This window comes from Perissodus microlepis, chromosome 2 (assembly GCF_051167445.1).
Source record: "Perissodus microlepis isolate ML-2025 ecotype Zambia chromosome 2, ASM5116744v1, whole genome shotgun sequence".
Lineage (NCBI taxonomy): Eukaryota > Metazoa > Chordata > Actinopteri > Cichliformes > Cichlidae > Perissodus > Perissodus microlepis.
In genome coordinates, this window is record NC_140462.1 from 20966554 (window position 1) to 20982602 (window position 16049).

The following is a 16049-nucleotide window of genomic DNA, read 5'->3' on the forward strand; positions in this document are numbered from 1 at the left end:
ATATTACAAAATAAGCTGAAGGATAAAATCTTGTCTCCTTCTTTGTGTGCGTCACTCTCCCCTTTCACCCTTACTCTCACAAGACGTTATGTAATGTATCTAATAACATTATATCAACTGCTTTCTCCTTTTGAACATAACTTAACCAAACTAACTAAAAAAGTTTTAATTGCCTCATCTGTATCCAGACAGTGTCAGTAGCCTAAAGTGTCATAGTTCTGATGTAACTAGAGCAGCCTGCGAAATATTGATTTTTTGAATTAAAAGTTAAGGGGCCCCAATTAAAATGTTATGTTGTCAGTCAAAGCGTATGACTTGTTGACAGCACGTTTGACAGATCTATGTTCTCTTAAAATAATCCATCTGTCTACTTAACATGCACCACACTGCCCTGCACGTTCTCCCTTGTTTTGCCAGCTGCTCTGCTGTCTTGAGAGCAGAGACTGGCATGTCATCTGATCTGATGTCCATTTCTATCTGAAGTCCTTTGGCTACCCTTTTGTTTCTCTACAGGCTTTCAGCTACCATGGCAAGTTCTCCATGGTAACTGAGCATTTTTTTCCAAAATTGCCATTATGAAAACTTCCATTGAAGTTTGAACACCTGGTGAATAAAAAATTGGAATAGAAAACACAAAAACTCAGCAAATGAATACACACAGAGACAGCGGTAGAGAAAAGGAACCTTGAGAAAGAATGATAAAGCAGATAAAATAACGCTGTCAGAACTTTACAAGCAGGCTTCCCAAAGTCTTTTGCACAATCACTTCGAACAGGGTTTAACACATTGTGTTTCAGCTTACATGCAAATCAAATGTTAAAAGATTTCTCACTTTTCTTCAGCAATAGAAGATCCCATATGGACAGGGCAGGTTGAGAATGACTCTTTTACTCCTGCATAAACTGCCATTAGGACACTTCCATGAGCCCATTCACATTCTATTCAATTCCCGTACAGAAGCCACAATAGAAAATGTGAAGACAAGTGAAACATTTATACTAATCTACAACTCTGGTAACCAGAGAGTTTCATTAAGTGCATTAAATGTGTCATTATGACTAAATTCAATTAAATTAAATGTTTGGTGAGAATTCTATCAACTGGAAATTGTGTTTGTGCCATAATAGTTTTTTTTCTTCGGAATTTCTCCAGAAATAATATTCAGAGTGTTGGAGAGGCTTAGTATATACTATTAATAAATGTGTCTTAATAAATGTGTCCTTCATCACTGTGACCTCACAGAAGTATTGTGGTCATAATTTTTCATTTACGGCCGGTATAGTTCCTCCGGGAATTACACCATCACATTAACTTTGCTCCCTACACAGACTTATCCTGTCTTGTTTGTCAGTTTTGTCTCAAACGTGACTTGAAAGTTGCTTTCCTATGGGCAGTGAGAGCAAGTTACGCAGGTAAAAAGGTCTATGATTTGATTGGCTATACCTCTAGTGGCTAAAAGTAAACAGTCAAAGGAGCTTGCAAAGAAAAGCGCCTGGACTTCTTTAAGTTGCTTGAAGATGTTTCACCTCTCATCCGAGAAGCTTCTTCAGTTCTAAGGTCAAATGGTGGGGAGTCCCAGATTTAAACCCAGTGGGAGTATCCCCCCACAGAGGGACAAAAGGACCCCCTGATGATCCTCTAATCGCCTGAGCCAAGGTGTGAAACTGGGTGTGGGTCCCAATTGGAAATTACGGGTCCCTTTCCAGCCAACTCCTTCAGTTCATCCAAGAGGACACTGAGGTGTTGCCAAATGAGACAAGACAACCAGTCTTAAATCTGCCCCAGAACATCCTCCCATCAGGACATGCCTTGAAACACATCGCCTTAGACGAAACACCTCAATTGACTCCCTTTCATTTTGGAGAATTATTGGCTCTTCCAAATGACCAAGCTCCTCACCTTATCTCTAAACCTAAGCCCAGTCACTTTGAAGCTCATCTCATTCTTTGGGTCTCTAGCCATAGCTTATAGCCATAGATGAGGGGTAGGACCATAGATCAACTGTAAATCAAAGGTTTTGCTTTCATAGTCAGCTCCATCTTCACTACAGCAGTTCCATACAGCATCAACATCACTGCTGATGCCACACCAATCTGTCTGTCAATTCCCGAGATACTTGAACCCCTTCAAGTAACACAAATGAACTGCACCCCTGAACTGGTGGGTTTTCCACACAAAAACTGAACAGTGGCAATAATCTTTGCATTGAGCTGAGCAAAATGATTTGCTAGAGGTGGTGTACTATTAATTAGATGTGACTAGATGTATTACTCTTGGTCTAAAAAGATAATACACTGCACAAAAATGACTGAAAAGGACTGTTATGTGAAATATCAGAGGGTGAACTCTGACTTAAAATCATACCAATGCATGGAAATATATCAAAGTGTACGTGTGATCAAAGATACGCATCCGTCACTGTGTTTGTGTGTTGATACTATTACTACCAGAGAATGATAATTATCAGCATCCGCAGGCTGAAGCCTGTTGGCACTCTCATCTCCGTTAGCAACAGTAGGAGCTATTACACCACACGGGCAAAGCATCACGGCTGCTGTTTGGATGTATGCAGTGTATTCACTGACACAAGGTACCGTAATTGGTTGAATTTACTGTGGACATTACTGTCTGTAATGTAATACTGTACAACACCAGACATGCAGTCGGGAGGGGAATATCTTCCAGTAGATTTGCTTAATTAGACTGTACACATTGTCGGGGTGGAACGGAGGTCAGAAGCTTGGTTCAAACTGGCACCCTCACATCTAGCTGAGTAGCTAAGCTGCCACAGCAGCCTCCCTCAGCTTCATATTTAATTTAAGTGTGCTTGTATGTACACATTAAAGACAGATTCAGCTGTTCCACTGAATGTTAAAATATTTATTACATTTGTATCTGCCATCTTCAGTTTCCCAAAGCAGACTACATACAGAATGTCATGCCAGACTAAAACTGCAAAGACAGATGGTTCATATAACAGCAGGCGTGAGTAACCGGGAGTCACTCATACCTGCTGCACATGACTTCAAGAGTTACAGTGGGGCACACGATTGCCCTAGGCTTGCTAATCAAAACACACTGGAAGTGCATAATGGGCCTGAAGCCAAGTCAATAATAGCTGTGTCCAGACGCCGTGACTCAATCAACAGCGCAGCTAGATTTAAGAAGTACTAAGTTCTGATAATAAGGCCCCCAGAGAAGAAATCAAAAATAAAGTCTCCAGATTTTATTTTCCTGCTGTTTGAAATTGGCTTTAATGTCAAATGTTTCTTCATAGACTTATGCACGATTTTATTTATCGACATTTGTTTGTAGAACTAAATAATTAATCATGCAGAAATAAGGTCTAAAAACCTACCGGAGCCTGTGATATAGTGATATAGTACACAGCTCGCTGTTTAGATCCTCCAGGCTAGTGCGATCTGTTTGGGTTTCGGAACTGGCACCAATTTTTGCATATTTTGGTAATGCTAACTCTTTTTTTTCTCTGAAATTATCCAATCCCGTGTCTTCTCATGAATTTGTGAGCTGTGTTTTGTGATTTTCTTTTCTTTGTAGATATGTGCCCCTCCCCCACAATTTGTTTTCCTCAAAAATTAGTGTGTGGCGTTGCGTGCTAATTAGGTATTTTAATTCATATACATTTTTTTCTGACATTTTTACTTGTTGTCTTATAAATGTATGACTTTTAGTATGCTGGAGCACAGTTAGCTTGCTGTAAAGGCACATCAGCTTTGGCATGTAGGTGCATGTCTCAGTGTTAGGGACAAACAGTTCAAACAACAGCAGCTTAAAAGGACAGTGTTGAAAATCTCAATGGTAGATGTCAGTAGATTGCAGTCAGAATTCTGTTTTCTCACCCCCTCTCAATTTAATTGTACAGTCCTAGCTACATTGGCCGCTGTAGGACAAAAAAATATAACTTTTTCTTATGAAAATTACATGTCATTAGGTGAAGTGTGTTATTTGTCACAAAACCATTTCACAATGGCTGTTATTAAAACTAGCTGTAGCATTATGGCTGTGCTTTAGACAGCCAAGACAGATCAAAACATTACATTACCTGCTGAGCCAAAAGCCATCAGCATTGGTGTGGCTTTAAAAATCCTTCTCTTTCTGCAGTTCAATCCATCAAAAGGTTAATATTCTAATATTTGCTCTCATTTTATCCGAGTGCCGACTGCCTTGTCTCTTTCCTTCACATTTTTAGTTTTTGGTGAAGCGGACATCTCAGAAGATAAAACATAGGAAGATCCTTCATATCATGAGTCTGAAGGTGTAGAAATGAATCAAAGTCTGCCCCCACAGCACGTGAACACATAAGAGTTCTCCTTTTTATATAAGTGACTGGTTTCTAGTGACATATATAAAATGGGATCAGGCAGAACCGTGATTTCCATGTTGGCCAGAAACATGGCAGCTTTTTCAAACCAGCACCTAAAATTGTGTATTTTTAAAGGATTTTAAGGCAATTACAGCAGTTAAATGATAATCAGTGCATCTTTATGAGAACAATATTCTTTTTCTTCTATTAAAGAACTTCAAAAAGCAACTGACTGTAACCTTTAAGCTAACAAGCAAAGGAAATTGTTTTCTGTTTGCAGTGTTGATAAAGAGCAAAGGCTGCACTTTAATGCCTGTATTGATATTTTTTGTGGGTTTTTCAACACAGTGTGAGGCTGTCTAAGACTAGTGTGTGTGTATAAGTGGATAAGAAAGCCACAGGAAGGTGCTGTCATCGGTACGGAGCTGGACTAAGAGTAAAGACTGAATGCAGCATGAGCCGCAGTTTATCAGAAAAGAAATCATCCCAACAAGCAGTGGTAACGATGTCTCCTGAACACTGAAGGATGAAGAAGGACAAGATTTGCATAATATGTGTGCACTCAGGGTATTGATTTTTTTTTTTTAAATAAAGAGTGCATGTAAACAGAAGTGCTTTAATCCTATTAGTAACATACAACAGGCATATAAACACTATATGTGCAACAGGTAGGAAAGCATAATAAAATTTGATAACAAAAGTACTCAGCTCTTTTTAGATTATTTCAGTTTTTCAGATATCACCCCGGGGCCTTACGCTGAAAAATACAAAATGTACAAAAACAGAAGTTCATACATTTTATAACCAGACAATCTTTAGTAGTATTCTGTATATCGATGGATCAGTCCTAATGTTTAGCAAATTCTCATGAACAGAGTGTAAAACATGAACACACAGCCACCCATATCCCTGCAATATGTTAAATGATGTTCTTTGTCCTACTTTTTATACATGCCTGTCGATATTCATAACATGAAATGAATTTGCAATTAATATCATAACTTCTCACTGCTGTTGAGCACATAAAGCAGCAACTGCCTGTGTAAACAAGAAAAGTATTGCTTTTTTTATGTATCGCTGGCTCTTGTGAAGACCAACAATGTTGCTACAATCAAAAAAATGAAATTGTGTGGTTGTTACATTTACAAGAGTCTAACTGGATGAAGAGGATGGATGCGTGACAACTATGTGAAAGTTGTTATAAATCTGTTGAACTTTTCTGCTAACCAGACTTGATGAACACGGCAAAAAATAACTCTTTAAAAGAACTTGAAATAATCATGAAAGGGATTTTCCACTATATTAAATGGCTTTCTATTAGTATTAAGTACTTCTGTTGGACTAATGTAATTGGGTTGGATCAACTCTATTAATTTAAGTCAGACTCATCTGCAGCAAATAAGGCGATTCATTATTAATTAATTAAGTTGGTCCAACTCAAGTACATTAAGTTGAAATAACAGAATTCCGTAATGCTAAAATAATGCAATTTACATGTGGAAATCCTTTCTGTGATTTTTTAAAAATTTTTATTAAAATAGTTATTTTTTGGAGTGTACTGTTCCTTGGAGTGTTCATCCCTCAAAGATCATGAGAGGAATGGAAAAACAACATATTTGTTCATGTATCCAGTATAAGACAAGACAAAAGTACTAGTACATTCTAATTTGGGTGGGAAATACTGCACCACGGAACATTTAGTGATTTTTCTAGCCTTCATTGTGTTCAATACAAAACAACTGCACGACACCAACTGTCTGCCATCTATAGTCCAGTTCTGAGATCCCTTCCCAGATGCCTTAACGCCCACTCACATCCTGGGCCATCTGACCTCAGGAAATCACATGATAGGGTGGGGCCAGGTTTCACAATGAGCTCACCCGAAACCCTGGCTGATTGGGACCCACACCCACTTTCACACTTTGGCTCAGGTGATTAGAGGATCATTAGGGGGTCCTTTTGTCCGTCTTTAGGGCGGATACCCCCACTGGGTTTAAATCTGGGACTCTCTGCCATTTGACCTTAGAACTGAAGAAGCTTCTCGGATGAGAGGTGAAACGTCTTCAAGCAACTTAAAGAAGTCCAGATGCTTTCCAAGCTCCTTAGCATACGATGACCTGTGACTGAGAACCTTCACAGACAACTGCATGAATATTATTGTTTAGTCAGATTGTGTTAGATTCAATGCTAGAAAATAAATCACTCAAAGTTTTTTGCAGTTTTTTTCAGTGACGTTCTGCTGGATTGTATAATAGCATACCTTTTATCTTAACAACATATACAATGTAATAGTATGAAATATAATGCTTTATTATGATGTTAGCAGTAGTGATGGGATTTCCGGCTCTTTTTAGAGAACCGTCTCTTTCGGCTCCTCTTCAGTTGTTTTGTTGCTTTAATTAATTTATTATTAACAACAATATAAAATTATGCACAAAAGGAATTACTAATGTAAAAAAAACCTGTGGTTTTATTTATATATGTTTATATATAAATATATACGGTGGCCCCTAGAGACAAAGCACGTACAAACTCCAAAACACATTTCTAGCGTTAACTGAACTTCCAATACAGAGTTACCTAGATCACTTAAATTACACAATATGTGTTGTGCATATGTGTTGTTTGTGTATTTATACACAGGCACTCATATATATTCAAATAATTTTAAAAAAAAAGTTCATTTACCTGTTACTACCACACACCAAATCCGGTCGTTGGTACTTGCTGGCTTGTGTAGCCACTAGGTCAGCGGTCCCCAACCCCCGGGCCTCGGACCGGTACCGGTCTATGAGTCGTTTGGTACCGGTCCGCGAGAGTTGAGGCTCAGGTGTGAAATGTATGGTTTTCAGGGTTTTTATCGGTTTTCAGCGTTATTTTGTTATCGTTTTTATCGCTAACTCGGTTTTCCTGGGTCTTTTCACGTGTGTTATGAATAAATCTTCTTTTTTTTCGGTACCGGTACTGGTTTTATTTTGTTGTATTTATCCGCGACACCTTAAAGGCTGGTCCGTGAAAATATTGTTGGGCATAAACCGGTCCGTGGCGCAAAAAAGGTTGGGGACCGCTGCACTAGGTAACAAAAGCTCAACACTGCCCCTAGCATCCTGGAGCACTTTTGTTGTATTCTGTACGTGTTTTGGAGTTTGTACGTGCTTCAGGGTTTGTATGTACAAACATCCAGCCCATTGTTCCTTCAGTGGGCTGGTTTCAGTCATTATGCAAATGTACTGTTTATAAAATTGGGGAAACCTGCAGTCAGCTGATGAGTGACGAAACATTTCTCCCACAAAACGCTACGTCCAGATGAACAGAATCAACTTTTGGAGATACATGTTTTGGAGTTTTTATGTGGTTCGGGGTTTGTACGTGCTTTGGAGTTCGTACGTGTTTTGGAGTTTGTACATGCTTTGTCTTTAGGGGCCACCGTAAATATACTTTTATTTATTTACTCCACATAAAATAAATCATATAATACAAAAACCAACTATTTACATTTCAACTTTTAACTATTTAAATTTTCAGCTTTTTCCTTTTAAACAAATTTAAAGTGAAACAACACAAAACACTGCAAACCAAAACACAATTAAATATAAATATGAAAAAATATGAAAACAAAAACAAGATGCACATTCTCTGTCATATGGGCCTGCATGAATAAACTTTCTGAATCCGCAACTGAAAATAGTTGTGGATGATTACTATACCTTTCTAATGTGACGTTGTTGTCCCTGGCTCTTTTTCTCTCTCTTTCCCTCCCGCTCTGTTCCTGTGCTACTGCGAGTGTAACTACCGCCCCTCCCCCCTCTTCCCAGTGCAAAGCACAAGGCTCGCGTGCGGAGTGAAGCGGAAAAAAAGTGCGAGAGAGAGTTTGAGAGAAAGAAAAAAAACCCCACTCGCGTCGTTCACTTCAAAGAACCAGCTCAAAGAGCCGTTTTGTTCGCGACCGACACATCACTAGTTAGCAGTAGGAAATTTTTTATCTTAGCCACTCCAGAAGCAAAATGCTGTAAATGGGCTAACTTTCTGTTGCAGGAGAGACATTGCTTTACTTCACTTTTTTCTTTTTAATTTTTAGATCAAAGTATAATGTATCCATTCAGTATGAATACTGCTTTCCAGGGAGTACAAAAAAACCCAGAAGAGATACTGTAAACCCTGGTTTATTTGGTTTGTTTAATTGATATTTAATTGAGTACACTCCAGATGCATCAGCTCAGTGTTCTGGCTTCACGCATACTGACTCACCAAGATGACTTAATGGGACATTCAAGTGGTATGAGTCAATTGCTAATGCCATTAGTTACACTGCTTTACCTCTTTTGATTACATATAAAATGTCTGCCAACGCCAAGGGTGATAATTTTGGATACATTACATTACCTGCAGTTTAACATCTACTCCTTCACTACATCAGTGCCAAATCATCTAAAGCTAGATTTAGGGGGGGGGGGGGAAACATTGGAAAAGCTCTTAACCCAAAAACAGGAATGCCAAGATGCATGAGCTGAAACAAAATCCAACCTTAACCCTCAACAGGTCAACAATGCCATGGTTAGTTTTAAGAAGTTGAGACACAGACACAGTCATGGTACTGCTGTCCTGTATGACATGGTCTTGTTACAAGCTAATATTGTAAAGCATTGTTTTATAATACATTACAAATTATATTAAATAGTTTGCTGAAACCATGTGTATCATTTACACATTGTGGGTTACGTCTGTTCCATCCATCCTGTCAGGTTTACATTGTTGGATTGTCATTTATGCTTAGAAATATTTACTCATATATGCTTAGAGTTGTATAATCAATGTCATGTTGGTAGAGGGTTGATCCTTAATAGTCTGCAAAGACTTTGTGTGCATTCCAGAGTGTTCTGGCATTTACACCCACATCCTGGGAGCATGGGAGAGGTCGTACCTTCTCTTATTGTTTTGTGGTAGGATAAACATATATATATATATATGTTTTAGTCTAAGTGGCTTTTGTTTAGATGAACTGCTGGACTTCCAGACCAGCAGGTTTAGGTAAGTTTATGTCTGACCCCCCCCACACACACACACACTTACACAACGCACAGGCAAGGTACCCTTTGTTTGTATGTATGCGTCATATATTAATGAACCTTTGTATATTCATGTAACCTCAATAAAAGAGCAGTGTTACGAGGGAACCGACGAGAGCAACTGGGGTCAAGCGAAGGAACCGCGTTTGTCCAGTTCTCTCTCGTGCACAAGAAACATAAAGAACTTTGCCTACTCGTGTCTTGCTTTGCTGTGTAGTTAAATTGTCTTGAACGTTCCAGCGAATAGGTTTAAGCTACAAACCTATCACATCCATTTTCCTTCACTTATCCAGGACAATGTCGCGGGGCAGAAGCCCAGACCTCCCTCTCCCAAGCCATCTCCTCCAGCTAATCCATGGGAATGCCAAGGCTACAAGGTGGCTCTAGCTCAGGAGGTAGAGCAGATCACCTACTGATCGGAAGGTTGGTGGTTCGATCCCTGGCTTCTCCAGTTTGCATGCTAAGTATCCTTTGGCAAGATACACTGTAAAAAATGCCAGTGAAATTGACATAAAAACCATGTTACATCCCTACAGAAATGTATAGTAAAACACAATTTTCCTGTTTCAATCACAGTGAATTTTTGTAAAGTATTAAACAGAATGTTTTTGTTATATTTACAACATCAATGTGTGATTATAATCAAATTTATTTGTTAAATAAATTTACAAATATTGGGAACAAAAACAGTGAAATACTTTAATACTCACAACAAAACAATTATGTTAATTTGACATGCAAATATTGTAAAAACTATAGTTCTAGTCAGTTGTTTTTAAAAATACATGAATTACATGTAAGTAACTTTAGAAGTTTATACTGTAGGCCTGTAACAGACCTACTTTTAACATGATTCATGATATTATGCAAATTCAGGTATAGGGCTAATAAAAATGTTTTTACAGAAAATGTCATTGTGAACCTGAGAGGTTACTTCTCTATTTTTATGCTATACAAAGATATACAATTATAATGACATTGTCGGTTTTTTAATCATTCAGGCTATTTGCAGCCTATTGTAGAGTAACCTATAAGAATAGTTGTTGAGTTTGTAATCAGGCAGCGGAGGTGACGTCTGGGTTCAACACTTTATTTTAGGCTTTACAGCGGAGCTCCATCTTGTTTTCTCGCTCTACTTTCTTCTTCTCTCTTCTCTCTTACCCAGCCTCATTAGCGGCACCCCTGGTCTGACAGGGTAACAGCATGTATTAATTTGCTTCCTTTATTATAGAACCTTGTAAACACAACATCTCCCCCTTTTCTCAAATAATATTCTCTCCCTTGCCGCACAACATGAAACATTCGACAGCCTGTTACTTTTGAGGCAATTAGTAACTTCAGAACAGTATTATATATATCCTGATAAAAGAACTGTAATGGCAAAGTAAACGTGCCCTGGGTCAACCCTGAATCAAAAGGAACAACCATGTGCCTTCTTCTCAGCTTATCAGAAGTCACAGCTGGAATTAAAGATAAGTAATGAAACTCAAATGCACTTTCCATTCACAGTCATTTCTCACATCTGCATATTTCACCTTTCTTTTTACCTCTGAACTATTTCATAACAAAGTCTTTTGTCCATCTTGGTGGTTGTCTGTCCCTCTGCAGGGTGGGACGTGTAGCAGTCTGTGCTGAGCTGATGTTTTCCACCTCTGTATCAGCTCTTTGTGTGTGTTTTGAGTTCTCTGGGACAAGTGAGAGACGCGCTGCATTCCATCTTCTCCCATCGCTGAGGATGAAAGAACTCTCACCCGTCTGCTGCTGTACCTCCAGCGGCTTGGTGTATTGTGGCTCTCCTTTTCCCACATGGAATGGCTTTCGTACTCTCACTGAAGCACCCACAGTCACTTTAGTAGGTTTAGCACCTCTCTTTCTGTCTGTATAAAGTGCACTTCTTTTCTGTGTCAATGTCACTTTGGATCTGATGTGGTCATATTGTCCAGCATCCTTTGGTGGTGGCAGGATGTTGAGTTTAGTCCGCATGGCTCTTCCTCTGAGGAGCTGGAAAGGGGACTCACCGGTTGTAGCATGGGGAGTCGCTCGATAATTTTGAAGCAGTTCTGTAACCACAGTTTTCCATGGTCGCTGAGTAGCTTGTGCTGTCTGTATGGAGTCCTTCGGTACTCTATTAAAGCGCTCCACACATCCATTTGCTTGAGGATGATAGACGCTTGTCCTGATGTGTGCTATCAGCGAGAAACTCAGCAAAGGCAGCTGAGGTGAACTGCGGACCATTATCAGTTGTAATTTCATAAGGGTTTCCTTCACGCGCGAAAATAGAAGTCAGGAATGCAATCACTGTCGCAGTTGAGGCGTTTGGTGTGAATGCGACTTCAGGCCACTTACTGAAATAGGCAACTAGTGTGATGGCAAACCTGCAGTCATAGGTTCCTTGTTCAAACGGACCAACAATGTCGACAGCAACATGTTGAAACGGACCCTCTGGGAATTTGATGGGTTGTAACGGTGCAGGTGAAACAGCTGCTGTCTTGTCACATGATTGGCAGGTTGTGCATGTGGACAATATTTCGTGGACCAGTTCATCCATGTTTGGCCACCAATATAGATCTCTCAGGCGTTGTTTGGTTCGGACCATGCCTTGATGTCCTTCATGGGCTAGGTGCACTACTTTTCCTCGCAGAGATTTGGGAACAATCAGCCGTGTTCCTCTAAATATCAGCGGTGACTCTGCTGCCAGTTCATGTCGGACCAGGAAGTAGGGTTTGACATCATCTGGTAAGGATTTGCTTACTTTCGGCCAGCCCGAAAGAACGATCTGTCTTAGTTTTGTTAATTCAGGACAGTCTTCACATTCTGCTTTGAAGTCAGCCAGTGGAAGCGCTGTTAGCTGAGGAGAAATTTCAGCAATCTCTGTGATTAAGTCCTGTTCAGAGTCTTCACTTGTGTTTGTGGTATGCAGGGGAACACGGGACATACAGTCAGCTATAACATTTTGGCTTCCTGGACGGTACTCTAAGTCATACTGGAAACACATCAGTCTGGCTGACCAACGTGCTATCCTCATGCCAGCTCTGTTCATCCCCTTAGTACTTAACAGGGTGGTGAGGGCCTGGTGATCAGTTCTCAGAGTAAATCTGCGTCCCCATATGTACGTCCTCCATCTTTCGACGGCCCATACGCAGGCGAAGGCTTCTTTTTCAATTGTTGAATATTTCCTCTCGGCTGGGGACAGGGTGCGGGAACCAAAAGCAACAACCCATTCCTCATTGTTTGAGTTCATCTGGGTCAGAACAGCTCCAAGACCATAATCTGACGCATCAGTGGTGATGGACGTTGGCAGATTTGGGTTGAAGATTGCCAGTGCTGGGCTTTTTAGTAGCATTTCCTTCAGTTTGTTGAAGCTTTCGTTTGCTGTATCAGTCCATTGAAGTTCAGCCGTCTGACTTGTCCGAAGTAACTCACGGAGTGGTTCAACCACAGTTGCATAGTTTGCTAGGAATTTGCTGAACCACGAAGTCAAGCCTAAGAAGGAACGAAGAGCAGCCATGTCCTTTGGTGCAGGGGCTTTGGCAATGGCAGTCAGGTGGTCTGGGCTGGGACTCAGGCCATCCTTGGAAATGACGTGTCCCAAGAACAGAATAGATGTCTGTCCAAATGAACTTTTGTTGAAGTTGATCTGCAGACCGACATCCTTCAGGCGTTGGAGGACAGCCTGTAACCGTTCATCATGCTCTTCTCTGGAATGTCCATACACTATTATGTCATCCAAGTAGTTCTGTACTCCTGTCTGGTCTTTTAGGACTGTTTGCATCATCTTTTGGAAGGCAGAAGGGGCTGAAGCAAGTCCAAATGGGACTCGGGTAAACTGGAAGAGTCCTTCATGGGTTATGAATGCTGTGAGGCTTCGGCTATCAGGGTGAAGAGGCAGTTGGTGATAAGCTGAACTTAAATCAATCTGGCTAAAATGTGTAGCCCCAGCCAGCTGTGTGAACAAATCCTCCATGTGAGGAAGAGGGTAACAGTCCATGATCACACTCTTGTTAGGTTCACGCAGATCCACACAAAGTCTTAAGTCTCCCTTACTTTTTCTTCCAACCACTAGAGGACTCACCCATTCAGCTGCATCCACTGGTTCGATGATGCCTGCTTGGAGTAGACGTTTCAATTCAGCTGACACCTCCTCACGTATGCTGAGTGGTAGACGCCGCAGTTTTTGACGAACCGGCTGTACTGTCTTGTTCACTTGAACGTTGTGGATAAACCCTTTAACAGCTCCAAGATGATGGGAAGAAGAAGAATCAATGTTATTCACCATGCATGTTTGTTTACTGGCTGGTGATCCTCTTGCAGGATCCTCTCCTTTGTTGATGACTTTTCCAGCAATGATATCAATGTTAAGTGCTTTAATTAAGTCCAACCCCAGCAAAGGTGATCCATCTTTAACTATGAAGAATGATCCTGGCACTTTTCTGTCATTGTTTGCAACCCTCACTGAAGCCTGCAGGCAGCCAATGACAGGCAAGTCACCTTTTGCATAAGTGACAAGCTTAACTTTTGGTTCAGTCAAAGCACAGGGTGCAAAATGTTCTTTGTAGATGGCTTCTGGAAGGATAGATACTGAAGCTCCTGTATCCACAATTAACTCCAGAACCTGAGAGTTTCCCTGTGGTGTTTCAATGTTCATTTTGCATGTAATCTTATCACATGCTGCAGTCATCAGTTTGTGATCTTCAACACATAAAACTGTAAACTCAGGAACAACTACTTCCCTGACCACTGCTAGAGCTGATTTACAAACTCTGGCGAAGTGCCCTTTTTTGTTGCATTTATCACATTTTACTTTTGCTGCTGGACAGTTTTTATCATTAGCCAGGTGTTTCTCGGATCCACATCTGAAACAATGACGCTGTTGCTCTTTATCACTTGCCTTTTTGTGCCATTCTTTAGATGTAGGTCCCCGAGCTTGAGCTGGTCGCGCTCCTCTCTTTCCCCGAAGATGTGCGTCCTTCACCTCCACAGCTTGTACTGCAGCAGTCTGGGCCGTGGGCGCAGCAGAGAGGAGTGTAGCATTCTTGACCGCAGCCTCCACCTGACACGCAATAGTAACTGCCTTGTCCAATGTAAGGTCCTCCTCGAGCAGCAATTTATCTTTAACAACACTGAGATTAGCATTAGCAACAAGCTGATCCGGAATCATTTCACCCTCCATTATTCCAAAACCACATGGCACAGCTAACGCTCTGAGGGCGGCAACATACTGGGTAACAGTTTCATCAGCCCGCTGAACTCGCTGTCTGAATGTGTGCCTGCATGCCACTACATTCACTTTAGGGACAAAGTGGTTTTCAAGCGCAGTCATGGCGTCAGCAAACGTTGTACCTTGATTCGGCAGTGTGTAGAACAGTCGTTGTCCCTCTGGTCCCAAGCAATGTAATAAGACGGCTCGTCGTCTCGCCTCCGGCCATGCATCTCCCGTAGCATTTATCACTAGCATGTAGTTCTCAAAGAATTTGCGCCACATCATAAACGGTATTGGCGGCTCACCCGCATGTTGCAAAAAGGGCGGTGGGCTCGGTACTGAAGCGCTCATCCTCGTCGCCAGTTTGTTGAGTTTGTAATCAGGCAGCGGAGGCGACGTCTGGGTTCAACACTTTATTTTAGGCTTTACAGCGGAGCTCCATCTTGTTCTCTCTCTCTACTTTCTTCTTCTCTCTTCTCTCTTACCCAGCCTCATTAGCGGCACCCCTGGTCTGACAGGGTAACAGCATGTACTAATTTGCGTCCTTTATTATAGAACCTTGTAAACACAACAATAGTTCAGTTGATATTTAGACTAATACTTGATAACTTAGCGCTAGCATGCTAGTTCAGCTGAAAAGCACGGGCAAATACTAAAAATGGTCACCTGCGTCTTTTGTAAAAAGATATTGGTCACATTAAGAGGCTGTGTACAGTGGTCCCTTGTTTATGACGGTAGTTACGTTCTAAAAATAACCCACCATAGGTGAACTCCGAAGTAGCCAGCTTTATTTTTTACAATTATTATAGATGTTTTAAAGCTGTAAAACCCTTCACTACACACTTTATACACTTTTCTCAGACAAGCATGAACATTTTCACACTTTCCTCTCTTGTTTAAACACTCTCAAAGTTCAAACCTTTGTAGAAAAATAAGTCCAGTATTATAGAATGGTTGTATGCATGTGTTTACAAAAAAGTACGGAAAAAGTGTAGGAAGCATAAAGCATGTTCCCCAGATGGTATTGATGACATGTACAATCTCACCCTCAGCCCCCAAATGACAGTACAGATTATTAAGAAAACACACGTAAAACCATGTCATCTGCTAGTTCAGTCAGTGATACGCCAGAGAATGATAGTCAGTCTTATCTCAGAAACATGTGTCTCTTTTACCTTAAACTGCAAGGACAGCTGCTAATTCCTGCCTCTATTATATAGACTACTTGGATTTGAAGGGGAAAAGGTCTTCTGGACTACATGACCACAGTTGGTGTCAGCAAAAGCAAGATGTTCCTTCAGACTGATGCAAGGCTTCAGAGGATACGGGGACTGCAGAATGGCTGCTCAGATGATGTGAAAGAGGTGGTCCTGCTTCTGTTCAGCTACTTTGAAGAGAAGGAGGAGTTCATGCTTTTCCATGTAGAAGATACATTTCTGGCAGATGAGGTGCAACTGGA